Here is a 22,127-nt window from a genome sequence, read left to right as displayed (position 1 = left end):
CACCCATTTCATAGAGAGAAGAAACCAACACCCATTTCATAGAGAGGAGAAACCAACACCCATTTCATAGAGAGAAGAAACCAACACCCATTTCATAGAGAGGAGAAACCAACACCCATTTCATAGAGAGGAGAAACCAACACCCATTTCATAGAGAGAAGAAACCAACACCCATTTCATAGAGAGGAGAAACCAACACTCATTTCATAGAGAGAAGAAACCAACACCCATTTCATAGAGAGGAGAAACCAACACCCATTTCATAGAGAGGTGAAACCAACACTCATTTCATAGAGAGGAGAAACCAACACCCATTTCATAGGGAGGAGAAACCAACACCCATTTCATAGAGAGAAGAAACCAACACCCATTTCATAGAGAGGAGAAACCAACACATCATTTCATAGAGAGGAGAAACCAACACCCATTTCATAGAGAGGAGAAACCAACACCCATTTCATAGAGAGGAGAAACCAACACCCATTTCATAGAGAGAAGAAACCAACACCCATTTCATAGAGAGGAGAAACCAACACCCATTTCATAGAGAGAAGAAACCAACACCCATTTCATAGAGAGGAGAAACCAACACCCATTTCATAGAGAGGAGAAACCAACATTCATTTCATAGAGAGGAGAAACCAACACCCATTTCATAGAGAGAAGAAACCAACACCCATTTCATAGAGAGGAGAAACCAACACCCATTTCATAGAGAGAAGAAACCAACACCCATTTCATAGAGAGGAGAAACCAACACCCATTTCATAGAGAGGAGAAACCAACACTCATTTCATAGAGAGGAGAAACCAACACCCATTTCATAGAGAGGAGAAACCAACACCCATTTCATAGAGAGGAGAAACCAACACCCATTTCATAGAGAGGAGAAACCAACACCCATTTCATAGAGAGAAGAAACCAACACCCATTTCATAGAGAGGAGAAACCAACACCCATTTCATAGAGAGAAGAAACCAACACCCATTTCATAGAGAGGAGAAACCAACACCCATTTCATAGAGAGGAGAAACCAACATTCATTTCATAGAGAGGAGAAACCAACATCCATTTCATAGAGAGAAGAAACCAACACCCATTTCATAGAGAGGAGAAACCAACATCCATTTCATAGAGAGGAGAAACCAACACCCATTTCATAGAGAGGAGAAACCAACACCCATTTCATAGAGAGGAGAAACCAACACCCATTTCATAGAGAGGAGAAACCAACACCCATTTCATAGAGAGAAGAAACCAACACCCATTTCATAGAGAGAAGAAACCAACACCCATTTCATAGAGAGGAGAAACCAACACCCATTTCATAGAGAGGAGAAACCAACACCCATTTCATAGAGAGGAGAAACCAACACCCATTTCATAGAGAGAAGAAACCAACACCCATTTCATAGAGAGGAGAAACCAACACCCATTTCATAGAGAGGAGAAACCAACATCAATTTCATAGAGAGGAGAAACCAACACCCATTTCATAGAGAGGAGAAACCAACACCCATTTCATAGAGAGGAGAAACCAACACCCATTTCATAGAGAGGAGAAACCAACACCCATTTCATAGAGAGGAGAAACCAACACCCATTTCATATAGAGGAGAAACCAACACCCATTTCATAGAGAGGAGAAACCAACACCCATTTCATAGAGAGGAGAAACCAACACCCATTTCATAGAGAGAAGAAACCAACACCCATTTCATAGAGAGAAGAAACCAACACCCATTTCATAGAGAGGAGAAACCAACACCCATTTCATAGAGAGGAGAAACCAACACCCATTTCATAGAGAGGAGAAAGCAACACCCATTTCATAGAGAGGAGAAACCAACACCCATTTCATAGAGAGAAGAAACCAACACCCATTTCATAGAGAGAAGAAACCAACACCAATTTCATAGAGAGGAGAAACCAACACCCATTTCATAGAGAGGAGAAACCAACACCCATTTCATAGAGAGGAGAAACCAACACCCATTTCATAGAGAGGAGAAACCAACACCCATTTCATAGAGAGGAGAAACCAACACCCATTTCATAGAGAGGAGAAACCAACACCCATTTCATAGAGAGAAGAAACCAACACCCATTTCATAGAGAGAAGAAACCAACACCCATTTCATAGAGAGGAGAAACCAACACCCATTTCATAGAGAGGAGAAACCAACACCCATTTCATAGAGAGGAGAAACCAACACCCATTTCATAGAGAGAAGAAACCAACACCCATTTCATAGAGAGGAGAAACCAACACCCATTTCATAGAGAGGAGAAACCAACATCAATTTCATAGAGAGGAGAAACCAACACCCATTTCATAGAGAGGAGAAACCAACACCCATTTCATAGAGAGGAGAAACCAACACCCATTTCATAGAGAGGAGAAACCAACACCCATTTCATAGAGAGGAGAAACCAACACCCATTTCATAGAGAGGAGAAACCAACACCCATTTCATAGAGAGGAGAAACCAACACCCATTTCATAGAGAGGAGAAACCAACACCCATTTCATAGAGAGAAGAAACCAACACCCATTTCATAGAGAGAAGAAACCAACACCCATTTCATAGAGAGGAGAAACCAACACCCATTTCATAGAGAGGAGAAACCAACACCCATTTCATAGAGAGGAGAAACCAACACCCATTTCATAGAGAGGAGAAACCAACACCCATTTCATAGAGAGGAGAAACCAACACCCATTTCATAGAGAGGAGAAACCAACACCCATTTCATAGAGAGGAGAAACCAACACCCATTTCATAGAGAGGAGAAACCAACACCCATTTCATAGAGAGGAGAAACCAACACCCATTTCATAGAGAGGAGAAACCAACACCCATTTCATAGAGAGAAGAAACCAACACCCATTTCATAGAGAGGAGAAACCAACACCCATTTCATAGAGAGGAGAAACCAACACCCATTTCATAGAGAGGAGAAACCAACAACCATTTCATAGAGAGGAGAAACCAACACCCATTTCATAGAGAGGAGAAACCAACACCCATTTCATAGAGAGAAGAAACCAACACCCATTTCATAGAGAGGAGAAACCAACACCCATTTCATAGAGAGGAGAAACCAACACCCATTTCATAGAGAGGAGAAACCAACACCCATTTCATAGAGAGAAGAAACCAACACCCATTTCATAGAGAGGAGAAACCAACACCCATTTCATAGAGAGGAGAAACCAACACCCATTTCATATAGAGGAGAAACCAACACCCATTTCATAGAGAGGAGAAACCAACACCCATTTCATAGAGAGGAGAAACCAACACCCATTTCATAGAGAGAAGAAACCAACACCCATTTCATAGAGAGAAGAAACCAACACCCATTTCATAGAGAGGAGAAACCAACACCCATTTCATAGAGAGGAGAAACCAACACCCATTTCATAGAGAGAAGAAACCAACACCCATTTCATAGAGAGGAGAAACCAACACCCATTTCATAGAGAGAAGAAACCAACACCCATTTCATAGAGAGGAGAAACCAACACCCATTTCATAGAGAGGAGAAACCAACATTCATTTCATAGAGAGGAGAAACCAACATCCATTTCATAGAGAGAAGAAACCAACACCCATTTCATAGAGAGGAGAAACCAACATCCATTTCATAGAGAGGAGAAACCAACACCCATTTCATAGAGAGGAGAAACCAACACCCATTTCATAGAGAGGAGAAACCAACACCCATTTCATAGAGAGGAGAAACCAACACCCATTTCATAGAGAGAAGAAACCAACACCCATTTCATAGAGAGAAGAAACCAACACCCATTTCATAGAGAGGAGAAACCAACACCCATTTCATAGAGAGGAGAAACCAACACCCATTTCATAGAGAGGAGAAACCAACACCCATTTCATAGAGAGAAGAAACCAACACCCATTTCATAGAGAGGAGAAACCAACACCCATTTCATAGAGAGGAGAAACCAACATCAATTTCATAGAGAGGAGAAACCAACACCCATTTCATAGAGAGGAGAAACCAACACCCATTTCATAGAGAGGAGAAACCAACACCCATTTCATAGAGAGGAGAAACCAACACCCATTTCATAGAGAGGAGAAACCAACACCCATTTCATATAGAGGAGAAACCAACACCCATTTCATAGAGAGGAGAAACCAACACCCATTTCATAGAGAGGAGAAACCAACACCCATTTCATAGAGAGAAGAAACCAACACCCATTTCATAGAGAGAAGAAACCAACACCCATTTCATAGAGAGGAGAAACCAACACCCATTTCATAGAGAGGAGAAACCAACACCCATTTCATAGAGAGGAGAAAGCAACACCCATTTCATAGAGAGGAGAAACCAACACCCATTTCATAGAGAGAAGAAACCAACACCCATTTCATAGAGAGAAGAAACCAACACCAATTTCATAGAGAGGAGAAACCAACACCCATTTCATAGAGAGGAGAAACCAACACCCATTTCATAGAGAGGAGAAACCAACACCCATTTCATAGAGAGGAGAAACCAACACCCATTTCATAGAGAGGAGAAACCAACACCCATTTCATAGAGAGGAGAAACCAACACCCATTTCATAGAGAGAAGAAACCAACACCCATTTCATAGAGAGAAGAAACCAACACCCATTTCATAGAGAGGAGAAACCAACACCCATTTCATAGAGAGGAGAAACCAACACCCATTTCATAGAGAGGAGAAACCAACACCCATTTCATAGAGAGAAGAAACCAACACCCATTTCATAGAGAGGAGAAACCAACACCCATTTCATAGAGAGGAGAAACCAACATCAATTTCATAGAGAGGAGAAACCAACACCCATTTCATAGAGAGGAGAAACCAACACCCATTTCATAGAGAGGAGAAACCAACACCCATTTCATAGAGAGGAGAAACCAACACCCATTTCATAGAGAGGAGAAACCAACACCCATTTCATAGAGAGGAGAAACCAACACCCATTTCATAGAGAGGAGAAACCAACACCCATTTCATAGAGAGGAGAAACCAACACCCATTTCATAGAGAGAAGAAACCAACACCCATTTCATAGAGAGAAGAAACCAACACCCATTTCATAGAGAGGAGAAACCAACACCCATTTCATAGAGAGGAGAAACCAACACCCATTTCATAGAGAGGAGAAACCAACACCCATTTCATAGAGAGGAGAAACCAACACCCATTTCATAGAGAGGAGAAACCAACACCCATTTCATAGAGAGGAGAAACCAACACCCATTTCATAGAGAGGAGAAACCAACACCCATTTCATAGAGAGGAGAAACCAACACCCATTTCATAGAGAGGAGAAACCAACACCCATTTCATAGAGAGGAGAAACCAACACCCATTTCATAGAGAGAAGAAACCAACACCCATTTCATAGAGAGGAGAAACCAACACCCATTTCATAGAGAGGAGAAACCAACACCCATTTCATAGAGAGGAGAAACCAACAACCATTTCATAGAGAGGAGAAACCAACACCCATTTCATAGAGAGGAGAAACCAACACCCATTTCATAGAGAGAAGAAACCAACACCCATTTCATAGAGAGGAGAAACCAACACCCATTTCATAGAGAGGAGAAACCAACACCCATTTCATAGAGAGGAGAAACCAACACCCATTTCATAGAGAGAAGAAACCAACACCCATTTCATAGAGAGGAGAAACCAACACCCATTTCATAGAGAGGAGAAACCAACACCCATTTCATATAGAGGAGAAACCAACACCCATTTCATAGAGAGGAGAAACCAACACCCATTTCATAGAGAGGAGAAACCAACACCCATTTCATAGAGAGAAGAAACCAACACCCATTTCATAGAGAGAAGAAACCAACACCCATTTCATAGAGAGGAGAAACCAACACCCATTTCATAGAGAGGAGAAACCAACACCCATTTCATAGAGAGGAGAAAGCAACACCCATTTCATAGAGAGGAGAAACCAACACCCATTTCATAGAGAGAAGAAACCAACACCCATTTCATAGAGAGAAGAAACCAACACCAATTTCATAGAGAGGAGAAACCAACACCCATTTCATAGAGAGGAGAAACCAACACCCATTTCATAGAGAGGAGAAACCAACACCCATTTCATAGAGAGGAGAAACCAACACCCATTTCATAGAGAGGAGAAACCAACACCCATTTCATAGAGAGGAGAAACCAACACCCATTTCATAGAGAGAAGAAACCAACACCCATTTCATAGAGAGAAGAAACCAACACCCATTTCATAGAGAGGAGAAACCAACACCCATTTCATAGAGAGGAGAAACCAACACCCATTTCATAGAGAGGAGAAACCAACACCCATTTCATAGAGAGAAGAAACCAACACCCATTTCATAGAGAGGAGAAACCAACACCCATTTCATAGAGAGGAGAAACCAACATCAATTTCATAGAGAGGAGAAACCAACACCCATTTCATAGAGAGGAGAAACCAACACCCATTTCATAGAGAGGAGAAACCAACACCCATTTCATAGAGAGGAGAAACCAACACCCATTTCATAGAGAGGAGAAACCAACACCCATTTCATAGAGAGGAGAAACCAACACCCATTTCATAGAGAGGAGAAACCAACACCCATTTCATAGAGAGGAGAAACCAACACCCATTTCATAGAGAGAAGAAACCAACACCCATTTCATAGAGAGAAGAAACCAACACCCATTTCATAGAGAGGAGAAACCAACACCCATTTCATAGAGAGGAGAAACCAACACCCATTTCATAGAGAGGAGAAACCAACACCCATTTCATAGAGAGGAGAAACCAACACCCATTTCATAGAGAGGAGAAACCAACACCCATTTCATAGAGAGGAGAAACCAACACCCATTTCATAGAGAGGAGAAACCAACACCCATTTCATAGAGAGGAGAAACCAACACCCATTTCATAGAGAGGAGAAACCAACACCCATTTCATAGAGAGGAGAAACCAACACCCATTTCATAGAGAGAAGAAACCAACACCCATTTCATAGAGAGGAGAAACCAACACCCATTTCATAGAGAGGAGAAACCAACACCCATTTCATAGAGAGGAGAAACCAACAACCATTTCATAGAGAGGAGAAACCAACACCCATTTCATAGAGAGGAGAAACCAACACCCATTTCATAGAGAGAAGAAACCAACACCCATTTCATAGAGAGGAGAAACCAACACCCATTTCATAGAGAGGAGAAACCAACACCCATTTCATAGAGAGGAGAAACCAACACCCATTTCATAGAGAGAAGAAACCAACACCCATTTCATAGAGAGGAGAAACCAACACCCATTTCATAGAGAGAAGAAACCAACACTCATTTCATAGAGAGGAGAAACCAACACCCATTTCATAGAGAGAAGAAACCAACACCCATTTCATAGAGAGGAGAAACCAACACCCATTTCATAGAGAGGAGAAACCAACACCCATTTCATAGAGAGGAGAAACCAACACCCATTTCATAGAGAGGAGAAACCAACACCCATTTCATAGAGAGAAGAAACCAACACCCATTTCACAGAGAGAAGAAACCAACACCCATTTCATAGAGAGGAGAAACCAACACCCATTTCATAGAGAGGAGAAACCAACACCCATTTCATAGAGAGAAGAAACCAACACCCATTTCATAGAGAGGAGAAACCAACACTCATTTCATAGAGAGGAGAAACCAACACCCATTTCATAGAGAGGAGAAACCAACACCCATTTCATAGAGAGGAGAAACCAACACCCATTTCATAGAGAGAAGAAACCAACACTCATTTCATAGAGAGGAGAAACCAACACCCATTTCATAGAGAGGAGAAACCAACACCCATTTCATAGAGAGGAGAAACCAACACCCATTTCATAGAGAGGAGAAACCAACACCCATTTCATAGAGTGGAGAAACCAACACCCATTTCATAGAGTGGAGAAACCAACACCCATTTCATAGAGAGAAGAAACCAACACCCATTTCATAGAGAGGAGAAACCAACACCCATTTCATAGAGAGGAGAAACCAACACCCATTTCATAGAGAGAAGAAACCAACACCCATTTCATAGAGCGGAGAAACCAACACCCATTTCATAGAGCGGAGAAACCAACACCCATTTCATAGAGAGGAGAAACCAACACCCATTTCATAGAGAGGAGAAACCAACACCCATTTCATAGAGAGGAGAAACCAACACCCATTTCATAGAGAGGAGAAACCAACACCCATTTCATAGAGAGGAGAAACCAACATTCATTTCATAGAGAGAAGAAACCAACACCCATTTCATAGAGAGAAGAAACCAACACCCATTTCATAGAGAGGAGAAACCAACACCCATTTCATAGAGAGGAGAAACCAACACTCATTTCATAGAGAGAAGAAACCAACACCCATTTCATAGAGAGAAGAAACCAACACCCATTTCATAGAGAGGAGAAACCAACACCCATTTCATAGAGAGGAGAAACCAACACCCATTTCATAGAGAGGAGAAACCAACACCCATTTCATAGAGAGGAGAAACCAACACCCATTTCATAGAGAGGAGAAACCAACACCCATTTCATAGAGAGGAGAAACCAACACCCATTTCATAGAGAGGAGAAACCAACACCCATTTCATAGAGAGGAGAAACCAACACTCATTTCATAGAGAGGAGAAACCAACACCCATTTCATAGAGAGAAGAAACCAACACCCATTTCATAGAGAGAAGAAACCAACACCCATTTCATAGAGAGGAGAAACCAACACCCATTTCATAGAGAGGAGAAACCAACACCCATTTCATAGAGAGGAGAAACCAACACCCATTTCATAGAGAGGAGAAACCAACATCCATTTCATAGAGAGGAGAAACCAACACCCATTTCATAGAGAGGAGAAACCAACACCCATTTCATAGAGAGAAGAAACCAACACCCATTTCATAGAGAGGAGAAACCAACACCCATTTCATAGAGAGAAGAAACCAACACCCATTTCATAGAGAGAAGAAACCAACACCCATTTCATAGAGAGGAGAAACCAACACCCATTTCATAGAGAGAAGAAACCAACACCCATTTCATAGAGAGAAGAAACCAACACCCATTTCATAGAGAGGAGAAACCAACACCCATTTCATAGAGAGGAGAAACCAACACCCATTTCATAGAGAGGAGAAACCAACACCCATTTCATAGAGAGGAGAAACCAACACCCATTTCATAGAGAGGAGAAACCAACACCCATTTCATAGAGAGGAGAAACCAACACTCATTTCATAGAGAGGAGAAACCAACACCCATTTCATAGAGAGAAGAAACCAACACCCATTTCATAGAGAGGAGAAACCAACACCCATTTCATAGAGAGGAGAAACCAACACCCATTTCATAGAGAGGAGAAACCAACACCCATTTCATAGAGAGAAGAAACCAACACCCATTTCATAGAGAGGAGAAACCAACACCCATTTCATAGAGAGGAGAAACCAACACCCATTTCATAGAGAGAAGAAACCAACACCCATTTCACAGAGAGAAGAAACCAACACCCATTTCATAGAGAGGAGAAACCAACACCCATTTCATAGAGAGGAGAAACCAACACCCATTTCATAGAGAGAAGAAACCAACACCCATTTCATAGAGAGGAGAAACCAACACTCATTTCATAGAGAGGAGAAACCAACACCCATTTCATAGAGAGGAGAAACCAACACCCATTTCATAGAGAGGAGAAACCAACACCCATTTCATAGAGAGAAGAAACCAACACTCATTTCATAGAGAGGAGAAACCAACACCCATTTCATAGAGAGGAGAAACCAACACCCATTTCATAGAGAGGAGAAACCAACACCCATTTCATAGAGAGGAGAAACCAACACCCATTTCATAGAGTGGAGAAACCAACACCCATTTCATAGAGTGGAGAAACCAACACCCATTTCATAGAGAGAAGAAACCAACACCCATTTCATAGAGAGGAGAAACCAACACCCATTTCATAGAGAGGAGAAACCAACACCCATTTCATAGAGAGAAGAAACCAACACCCATTTCATAGAGCGGAGAAACCAACACCCATTTCATAGAGCGGAGAAACCAACACCCATTTCATAGAGAGGAGAAACCAACACCCATTTCATAGAGAGGAGAAACCAACACCCATTTCATAGAGAGGAGAAACCAACACCCATTTCATAGAGAGGAGAAACCAACACCCATTTCATAGAGAGGAGAAACCAACATTCATTTCATAGAGAGAAGAAACCAACACCCATTTCATAGAGAGAAGAAACCAACACCCATTTCATAGAGAGGAGAAACCAACACCCATTTCATAGAGAGGAGAAACCAACACCCATTTCATAGAGAGAAGAAACCAACACCCATTTCATAGAGAGGAGAAACCAACACCCATTTCATAGAGAGGAGAAACCAACACCCATTTCATAGAGAGGAGAAACCAACACCCATTTCATAGAGAGGAGAAACCAACACCCATTTCATAGAGAGGAGAAACCAACACCCATTTCATAGAGAGAAGAAACCAACACCCATTTCATAGAGAGAAGAAACCAACACCCATTTCATAGAGAGGAGAAACCAACACCCATTTCATAGAGAGGAGAAACCAACACCCATTTCATAGAGAGGAGAAACCAACACCCATTTCATAGAGAGAAGAAACCAACACCCATTTCATAGAGAGGAGAAACCAACACCCATTTCATAGAGAGGAGAAACCAACACCCATTTCATAGAGAGGAGAAACCAACACCCATTTCATAGAGAGGAGAAACCAACACCCATTTCATAGAGAGGAGAAACCAACATCCATTTCATAGAGAGGAGAAACCAACACCCATTTCATAGAGAGGAGAAACCAACACCCATTTCATAGAGAGAAGAAACCAACACCCATTTCATAGAGAGGAGAAACCAACACCCATTTCATAGAGAGAAGAAACCAACACCCATTTCATAGAGAGAAGAAACCAACACCCATTTCATAGAGAGGAGAAACCAACACCCATTTCATAGAGAGAAGAAACCAACACCCATTTCATAGAGAGAAGAAACCAACACCCATTTCATAGAGAGGAGAAACCAACACCCATTTCATAGAGAGGAGAAACCAACACCCATTTCATAGAGAGGAGAAACCAACACCCATTTCATAGAGAGGAGAAACCAACACCCATTTCATAGAGAGGAGAAACCAACACCCATTTCATAGAGAGGAGAAACCAACACTCATTTCATAGAGAGGAGAAACCAACACCCATTTCATAGAGAGAAGAAACCAACACCCATTTCATAGAGAGGAGAAACCAACACCCATTTCATAGAGAGGAGAAACCAACACCCATTTCATAGAGAGGAGAAACCAACACCCATTTCATAGAGAGAAGAAACCAACACCCATTTCATAGAGAGGAGAAACCAACACCCATTTCATAGAGAGGAGAAACCAACACCCATTTCATAGAGAGGAGAAACCAACACCCATTTCATAGAGAGGAGAAACCAACACCCATTTCATAGAGAGGAGAAACCAACACCCATTTCATAGAGAGAAGAAACCAACAACCATTTCATAGAGAGAAGAAACCAACACCCATTTCATAGAGAGAAGAAACCAACACCCATTTCATAGAGAGGAGAAACCAACACCCATTTCATAGAGAGGAGAAACCAACACCCATTTCATAGAGAGGAGAAACCAACACCCATTTCATAGAGAGGAGAAACCAACACTCATTTCATAGAGAGGAGAAACCAACACCCATTTCATAGAGAGAAGAAACCAACACCCATTTCATAGAGAGGAGAAACCAACACCCATTTCATAGAGAGGAGAAACCAACACCCATTTCATAGAGAGGAGAAACCAACATCCATTTCATAGAGAGAAGAAACCAACACCCATTTCATAGAGAGGAGAAACCAACACCCATTTCATAGAGAGGAGAAACCAACACCCATTTCATAGAGAGGAGAAACCAACACCCATTTTATAGAGAGAAGAAACCAACACCCATTTCATAGAGAGGAGAAACCAACACACATTTCATAGAGAGAAGAAACCAACACCCATTTCATAGAGAGAAGAAACCAACACCCATTTCATAGAGAGAAGAAACCAACACCCATTTCATAGAGAGAAGAAACCAACACCCATTTCATAGAGAGAAGAAACCAACACCCATTTCATAGAGAGGAGAAACCAACACCCATTTCATAGAGAGGAGAAACCAACACCCATTTCATAGAGAGGAGAAACCAACACCCATTTCATAGAGAGAAGAAACCAACACCCATTTCATAGAGAGGAGAAACCAACACCCATTTCATAGAGAGAAGAAACCAACACCCATTTCATAGAGAGAAGAAACCAACACCCATTTCATAGAGAGAAGAAACCAACACCCATTTCATAGAGAGAAGAAACCAACACCCATTTCATAGAGAGGAGAAACCAACACCCATTTCATAGAGAAGAGAAACCAACACCCATTTCATAGAGAGGAGAAACCAACACCCATTTCATAGAGAGAAGAAACCAACACCCATTTCATAGAGAGGAGAAACCAACACCCATTTCATAGAGAGGAGAAACCAACACCCATTTCATAGAGAGAAGAAACCAACACCCATTTCACAGAGAGAAGAAACCAACACCCATTTCATAGAGAGGAGAAACCAACACCCATTTCATAGAGAGGAGAAACCAACACCCATTTCATAGAGAGAAGAAACCAACACCCATTTCATAGAGAGGAGAAACCAACACTCATTTCATAGAGAGGAGAAACCAACACCCATTTCATAGAGAGGAGAAACCAACACCCATTTCATAGAGAGGAGAAACCAACACCCATTTCATAGAGAGAAGAAACCAACACTCATTTCATAGAGAGGAGAAACCAACACCCATTTCATAGAGAGGAGAAACCAACACCCATTTCATAGAGAGGAGAAACCAACACCCATTTCATAGAGAGGAGAAACCAACACCCATTTCATAGAGTGGAGAAACCAACACCCATTTCATAGAGTGGAGAAACCAACACCCATTTCATAGAGAGAAGAAACCAACACCCATTTCATAGAGAGGAGAAACCAACACCCATTTCATAGAGAGGAGAAACCAACACCCATTTCATAGAGAGAAGAAACCAACACCCATTTCATAGAGCGGAGAAACCAACACCCATTTCATAGAGCGGAGAAACCAACACCCATTTCATAGAGAGGAGAAACCAACACCCATTTCATAGAGAGGAGAAACCAACACCCATTTCATAGAGAGGAGAAACCAACACCCATTTCATAGAGAGGAGAAACCAACACCCATTTCATAGAGAGGAGAAACCAACATTCATTTCATAGAGAGAAGAAACCAACACCCATTTCATAGAGAGAAGAAACCAACACCCATTTCATAGAGAGGAGAAACCAACACCCATTTCATAGAGAGGAGAAACCAACACTCATTTCATAGAGAGAAGAAACCAACACCCATTTCATAGAGAGAAGAAACCAACACCCATTTCATAGAGAGGAGAAACCAACACCCATTTCATAGAGAGGAGAAACCAACACCCATTTCATAGAGAGGAGAAACCAACACCCATTTCATAGAGAGGAGAAACCAACACCCATTTCATAGAGAGGAGAAACCAACACCCATTTCATAGAGAGGAGAAACCAACACCCATTTCATAGAGAGGAGAAACCAACACCCATTTCATAGAGAGGAGAAACCAACACTCATTTCATAGAGAGGAGAAACCAACACCCATTTCATAGAGAGAAGAAACCAACACCCATTTCATAGAGAGAAGAAACCAACACCCATTTCATAGAGAGGAGAAACCAACACCCATTTCATAGAGAGGAGAAACCAACACCCATTTCATAGAGAGGAGAAACCAACACCCATTTCATAGAGAGGAGAAACCAACATCCATTTCATAGAGAGGAGAAACCAACACCCATTTCATAGAGAGGAGAAACCAACACCCATTTCATAGAGAGAAGAAACCAACACCCATTTCATAGAGAGGAGAAACCAACACCCATTTCATAGAGAGAAGAAACCAACACCCATTTCATAGAGAGAAGAAACCAACACCCATTTCATAGAGAGGAGAAACCAACACCCATTTCATAGAGAGAAGAAACCAACACCCATTTCATAGAGAGAAGAAACCAACACCCATTTCATAGAGAGGAGAAACCAACACCCATTTCATAGAGAGGAGAAACCAACACCCATTTCATAGAGAGGAGAAACCAACACCCATTTCATAGAGAGGAGAAACCAACACCCATTTCATAGAGAGGAGAAACCAACACCCATTTCATAGAGAGGAGAAACCAACACTCATTTCATAGAGAGGAGAAACCAACACCCATTTCATAGAGAGAAGAAACCAACACCCATTTCATAGAGAGGAGAAACCAACACCCATTTCATAGAGAGGAGAAACCAACACCCATTTCATAGAGAGGAGAAACCAACACCCATTTCATAGAGAGAAGAAACCAACACCCATTTCATAGAGAGGAGAAACCAACACCCATTTCATAGAGAGGAGAAACCAACACCCATTTCATAGAGAGGAGAAACCAACACCCATTTCATAGAGAGGAGAAACCAACACCCATTTCATAGAGAGGAGAAACCAACACCCATTTCATAGAGAGAAGAAACCAACAACCATTTCATAGAGAGAAGAAACCAACACCCATTTCATAGAGAGAAGAAACCAACACCCATTTCATAGAGAGGAGAAACCAACACCCATTTCATAGAGAGGAGAAACCAACACCCATTTCATAGAGAGGAGAAACCAACACCCATTTCATAGAGAGGAGAAACCAACACTCATTTCATAGAGAGGAGAAACCAACACCCATTTCATAGAGAGAAGAAACCAACACCCATTTCATAGAGAGGAGAAACCAACACCCATTTCATAGAGAGGAGAAACCAACACCCATTTCATAGAGAGGAGAAACCAACATCCATTTCATAGAGAGAAGAAACCAACACCCATTTCATAGAGAGGAGAAACCAACACCCATTTCATAGAGAGGAGAAACCAACACCCATTTCATAGAGAGGAGAAACCAACACCCATTTTATAGAGAGAAGAAACCAACACCCATTTCATAGAGAGGAGAAACCAACACACATTTCATAGAGAGAAGAAACCAACACCCATTTCATAGAGAGAAGAAACCAACACCCATTTCATAGAGAGAAGAAACCAACACCCATTTCATAGAGAGAAGAAACCAACACCCATTTCATAGAGAGAAGAAACCAACACCCATTTCATAGAGAGGAGAAACCAACACCCATTTCATAGAGAGGAGAAACCAACACCCATTTCATAGAGAGGAGAAACCAACACCCATTTCATAGAGAGAAGAAACCAACACCCATTTCATAGAGAGGAGAAACCAACACCCATTTCATAGAGAGAAGAAACCAACACCCATTTCATAGAGAGAAGAAACCAACACCCATTTCATAGAGAGAAGAAACCAACACCCATTTCATAGAGAGAAGAAACCAACACCCATTTCATAGAGAGAAGAAACCAACACCCATTTCATAGAGAGGATAAACCAACACCCATTTCATAGAGAGGAGAAACCAACACCCATTTCATAGAGAGGAGAAACCAACTCCCATTTCATAGAGAGAAGAAACCAACACCCATTTCATAGAGAGGAGAAACCAACACCCATTTCATAGAGAGGAGAAACCAACACCCATTTCATAGAGAGGAGAAACCAACACCCATTTCATAGAGAGGAGAAACCAACACCCATTTCATAGAGAGAAGAAATGTCTAGATGGTGCTAGTGTAATGTACTATATTGTCCACTAGATGGTGCTAGTGTAATGTACTATATTGTCCACTAGATGGTGCTATTGTAATGTTCTATATTGTCCACTAGATGGTGCTAGTGTAATGTACTATATTGTCCACTAGATGGTGCTGTTGTAATGTACTATATTGTCCACTAGATGGTGCTAGTGTAATGTACAATATTATCAACTAGATGGTGCAAGTGTTCTGTACTATATTGTCCACTAGATGGTTCTAGTGTAATGTACTATATTGTCCACTAGATGGTGCTAGTGTAATGTACTATATTGTCCACTAGATGGTGCTAGTGTAATGTACTATATTGTCCACTTGATGGTGCTAGTGTAATGTACAATATTATCAACTAGATGGTGCAAGTGTAATGTACAATATTATCAACTAGATGGTGCTAGTGTAATGTACTATATTGTCCACTAGATGGTGCTAGTGTAATGTACTATATTGTCCACTTGATGGTGCTAGTGTAATGTACTATATTGTCCACTAGATGGTGCTTGTGTAATGTACTATATTGTCCACTAGATGGTGCTAGTGTAATGTACTATATTGTCCACTAGATGGTGCCAGTGTAATGTACTATATTGTCCACTAGATGGTGCTATTGTAATGTACTATATTGTCCACTAGATGGTGCCAGTGTAATGTACTATATTGTCCACTAGATGGTGCCAGTGTAATGTACTATATTGTCCACTAGATGGTGCTAGTGTAATGTACTATATTGTCCACTAGATGGTGCCAGTGTACTCTAGTCTCTCAATCCTTTAGTGTGATTCAAACCATGAAAAAGCCAGAACAGATAATTTGATGAGGACAAACAGTCATGAGCTGGACTGTAGGACATAGGAACAGGTGGTGTATTAAACTGTTATTTAACAGTTTGAGAGTATCCCTCTTCTCACTGGGAGTAGTGTTGAACCAGTTAGAGGATATGATTAACACTACTAGTTACCAGTTACCAGTTACCACTACCAGTTACCAGTTACCAGTTACCACTACCAGTTACCATTACCAGTTACCACTACCAGTTACCAGTTACCAGTTACCACTACCAGTTACCAGTTACCAGTTATCAGTTACCATTACCAGTTACCACTACCAGTTACCAGTTACCAGTTACCAGTTATCCCTACCAGCTACCAGTTACCAGTTACCAGCTACCAGTTACCACTACCAGTTCCCAGTTACACGTTTCCAGTTACCAGTTACCAGTTATCCCTACCAGCTACCAGTTACCAGTTACCAGTTACCAGTTATCCCTACCAGCTACCAGTTACCAGTTACCACTACCAGTTACCACTACCAGTTCCCAGTTACACGTTTCCAGTTACCAGTTACCATTAACAGTTACCACTACCAGTTACCAGTTATCCCTACCAGCTACCAGTTACCAGTTACCAGTTACCAGCTACCAGTTACCACTACCAGTTCCCCGTTACACGTTTCCAGTTTCCAGTTTCCAGTTACCAGTAAAAGTGAACAGTTACCAGTTACCAGTCATCAGTTACCAGTACCAGTTGCCAGTACCAGTTACCAGTTGCCAGTACAAGTTACCAGTTACCAGTACCCGTTACCAGTTACCAACACCACACACACCCACTGGCACACACACACAGGAAAAAGTACAATTATGAGCCCGAGCGTCAGATTATGTCACCATTCTCATGTCCTCAACTCACCCTCCCTTTTACAGCAAGAGCGAGGGAGGAAGTGTGTGCATTCCCTGGGTACTTGGATGTGAGGGGCTGCCCTCTGTCTTGTTGTAAAAGGGAAGGTGTGAGTTTGTTCCCTGGCTGACCTCTATCTTGTTGTAAAAGGGAGGGTGTGAGTTTTGTTCCCTGGTTGACGTCTGTCTTGTTGTAAAAGGGAAGGTGTGAGTTTGTTCCCTGGTTGAGATCTATCTTGTTGTAAAAGGGAAGGTGTGAGTTTGTTCCCTGGTTGACGTCTATCTTGTTGTAAAAGGGAAGGTGTGAGTTTGTTCCCTGGTTGACGTCTGTCTTGCTGTAAAAGGGAAGGTGTGAGTTTTGTTCCCTGGCTGACCTCTATACTCCACATCAGGAGAGAAACAGAGCAATGTTCCACCTCATTACCTCACACCTGATTGGCCAGAACCACTGCTCCCTGCCTCTGTGTGTGTGCGTGTGCGTGCCCGTGTGCGTGCGTGTGTGTGTGTGTGTGTGAGAGAAAGGGGGGTTTAAGTTAGAGAGAAAGATGAGAGAGAGATTAGAAAAGGAGAAAGGAAAAACTAAATAAGCAGTTATCGTTTCAACCAAAAAAATCCACATTTTTCTTTCTGCCCCATGGCAAAACATTTTTTGCTATGCCACTGGCCGTGACTCGGAGAGCATACCAGACCAGACCAGAATTCCTCTGCTGCAGTCCTGACTCAGAGAGGCAGCAGAGACCAAACCAGACCAGACCAGACCAGACCAATGTTCCTCTTCTGCTGTCCTAACTCAGAGAGGCAGCAGAGACCAGACCAGACCAATGTTCCTCTGCTGCTGTCCTAACTCAGAGAGGCAGCAGAGACCAGACCAGACCAATGTTCCTCTGCTGCTGTCCTAACTCAGAGAGGCAGCAGAGACCAGACCAGACCAATGTTCCTCTGCTGCTGTCCTAACTCAGAGAGGCAGCAGAGACCAGACCAGACCAATGTTCCTCTGCTGCTGTCCTAACTCAGAGAGGCAGCAGAGACCAGACCAGACCAATGTTCCTCTGCTGCTGTCCTAACTCAGAGAGGCAGCAGAGACCAGACCAGACCAATGTTCCTCTGCTGCTGTCCTAACTCAGAGAGGCAGCAGAGACCAGACCAGACCAATGTTCCTCTGCTGCTGTCCTAACTCAGAGAGGCAGCAGAGACCAGACCAGACCAATGTTCCTCTGCTGCTGCTATAGAACTAATCAATAGCACTCTACTGACTTCCCTGATCTACTTACACCCTGACTTCACTAACACAGCTCCTCATGGAATTATGAGGGTAGAAAGAGAGAGAGAGAGAGAGAAAGAGAGAGAGAGACAGAAAGAGAGAGAGAGAGAGAGAGCAAGAGAGAGAGAGAGAGAGAGAGAGAGAGACAGAGAGACAAAGAGACAGAAAGAGAGAGAGAGACAGAAAGAGAGAGGGGGGGGCTCCTATCTGTTTCCGGAAGATTCCGCTCCTCCTCAGCAAGCCTTCAGTGGCATTATGAACACAGGAGACAGAGGATATAGATGAGAATGTCAATGAAGAATGCAATGGAAGACCTCTCACTTCATGGCTTATCCTCTACAACGAGTCTCCACATGCCACAGCTATCCAAATACAAGAGAGAATCAGAAAGAGAGAGAGATGCCAAATAAGACACAGGGAGAGCGAGAGAAAGGAGAGCGAGAGAGAGAAAGAGAAGGAGGGGGAGAGAGCTATTTATACCCAGTGTGTGGGTCTATGTATATCTCTCTCTCTCTCTGTGCCCGCGTGGCATTTCAGGGTGCTTTTGTGTCCTTGTCACCCCACCGACTTGTTATCCAGCTCCTGCCAGCTCACACTGATTCTGTATGGGCCATACTCCTGTAACTAATTCTGTATGGGCCATACTCCTGTACCTGATTCTGTATGGGCCATGCTCCTGTACCTGATTCTGTATGGGCCATGCTCCTGTACCTGATTCTGTATGGGCCATACTCCTGTAACTGATCCTGTATGGGCCATGCTCCTGTAACTAATTCTGTATGGGCCATGCTCCTGTAACTGATTCTGTATGGGCCATGCTCCTGTACCTGATTCTGTATGGGCCATGCTCCTGTAACTGATTCTGTATGGGCCATACTCCTGTAACTGTGATTCTGTATGGGCCATGCTCCTGTAACTGATTCTGTATGGGCCATGCTCCTGTAACTGATTATGTATGGGCCATGCTCCTGTAACTGATTATGTATGGGCCATACTCCTGTAACTGTGATTCTGTATGGGCCATGCTCCTGTAACTGTGATTCTGTATGGGCCATGCTCCTGTAACTGATTCTGTATGGGCCATGCTCCTGTAACTGATTATGTATGGGCCATGCTCCTGTAACTATGATTCTGTATGGGCCATACTCCTGTAACTATGATTCTGTATGGGCCATGCTCCTGTACCTGATTCTGTATGGGCCATGCTCCTGTAACTGATTCTGTATGGGCCATGCTCCTGTAACTGATTCTGTATGGGCCATGCTCCTGTAACTGATTCTGTATGGGCCATGCTCCTGTAACTGATTCTGTATGGGCCATGCTCCTGTAACTGATTCTGTATGGGCCATGCTCCTGTAACTGATTCTGTATGGGCCAACAGAGCGGTAATAGATACGGCTTCTCCAACATGCAGTAGATATAATGGCTATGATGATACATATATATATATATATGTGTGTGCGCCCAGAGTAAACAGTTTTCACACTCACTTTCTGAGAATATCCTTTATTTTATCGTGTCTGAAATGGCCCCCTATTCCCTAAATAGTGCACTACTTTAGACCAGAGCTCTATGGAACCCTATTCCCTACATAGTGCACTACTTTAGACCAGAGCCCTATGGAACCCTATTCCCTATATAGTGCACTACTTTCGACCAGAGCCCTATGGCACTGAGTGTGCATATGAAGTGGCTACGTTGAGTAGCCAAAGGTCCTATTTGAAACACGTCTTATACGTTAGATTCAGGATTTATTTGGCAAAACTTGAGTGGTGAAAGATACACACCTTAGAATGTATTCTAAATCGAAGGATACACAACAAGCATGAAGCTACTATAGGGATGTTAAGGATTTAAAAAAGTCCCCCTCCCCCTCCTCCAAAAACAAACCATGCCCTCTGTTCTTGTATGCACTCCAATAGCCACTTTCCCGTCCGTTCGTTTTCTTTTCAGTCATGCCGGGTCGGCTGCTCAGACGTTACGGCAGAGCACGAGATGCTGAGAAATACACGCAGTAGAAAGCTGGGATTTGTTTTTAGTGGCAGCCATTTTAGTGGCAGCCATTTTAGTGGCAGCCATTAAAACTCTGCTTTCACACAGGACTGCTACAGAAATGTCTGGGCTTATTAAAACACTTATTTCACTCCACACATCATCCACTGTTTGAGAAGCATGCAGCCTCTCTCGCTGTCCGTCAGGTGATATTCCTCCCTAACTCTGTATGCCATGGGCTCTCCAACCCTGTTCCTGCATCTACCCAGTACTCTGTATGCCATGGTCTCTCCAACCCTGTTCCTGCAGCTACCCAGTACTCTGTATGTCATGGGTTCTCCAACCCTGTTCCTGCAGCTACCCAGTACTCTGTATGTCATGGGCTCTCCAACCCTGTTCCTGCAGCTACCCAGTACTCTGTATGTCATGGTCTCTCCAACCCTGTTCCTGCAGCTACCCAGTACTCTGTATGTCATGGGCTCTCCAACCCTGTTCCTGCAGCTACCCAGTACTCTGTATGTCATGGGCTCTCCAACCCTGTTCCTGCAGCTACCCAGTACTCTGTATGCCATGGGTTCTCCAACCCTGTTCCTGCAGCTACCCAGTACTCTGTATGCCATGGGTTCTCCAACCCTGTTCCTGCAGCTACCCAGTACTCTGTATGTCATGGGCTCTCCAACCCTGTTCCTGCAGCTACCCAGTACTCTGTATGCCATGGTCTCTCCAACCCTGTTCCTGCAGCTACCCAGTACTCTGTATGTCATGGGCTCTCCAACCCTGTTCCTGCATCTACCCAGTACTCTGTATGCCATGGTCTCTCCAACCCTGTTCCCGCAGCTACCCAGTACTCTGTATGTCATGGGCTCTCCAACCCTGTTCCCGCAGCTACCCAGTACTCTGTATGTCATGGGCTCTCCAACCCTGTTCCTGCAGCTACCCAGTACTCTGTATGTCATGGGCTCTCCAACCCTGTTCCTGCAGCTACCCAGTACTCTGTATGTCATGGGCTCTCCAACCCTGTTCCTGCAGCTACCCAGTACTCTGTATGTCATGGGCTCTCCAACCCTGTTCCTGCAGCTACCCAGTACTCTGTATGTCATGGGCTCTCCAACCCTGTTCCTGCAGCTACCCAGTACTCTTTATGCCATGAAATCTCCAACACTGTGCTTCATTTGGGAAACCAAGTGACATCTGTTCTGGAACATCGATGTTTTCACAAAGAAAACCTATTTCATTAAACCGTTGATAGCCCCTTTCTGTGT

General features: G+C 42.9%; 1 protein-coding gene across 3 annotated transcripts in view; it reads right to left on the bottom strand.

Moving 5' to 3' along the window:
• Nucleotides 1-22,127, bottom strand: part of LOC139558946 (NHS-like protein 3) — a 157,254-nt gene that overhangs the window by 50,651 nt on the left and 84,476 nt on the right. The gene's annotated exons all lie outside the window — the stretch shown is intronic.

Source organism: Salvelinus alpinus, chromosome 29 (genome assembly GCF_045679555.1).
Source record: "Salvelinus alpinus chromosome 29, SLU_Salpinus.1, whole genome shotgun sequence".
NCBI lineage: Eukaryota > Metazoa > Chordata > Actinopteri > Salmoniformes > Salmonidae > Salvelinus > Salvelinus alpinus.
This window is presented reverse-complemented; position numbering and strand designations above follow the sequence as displayed.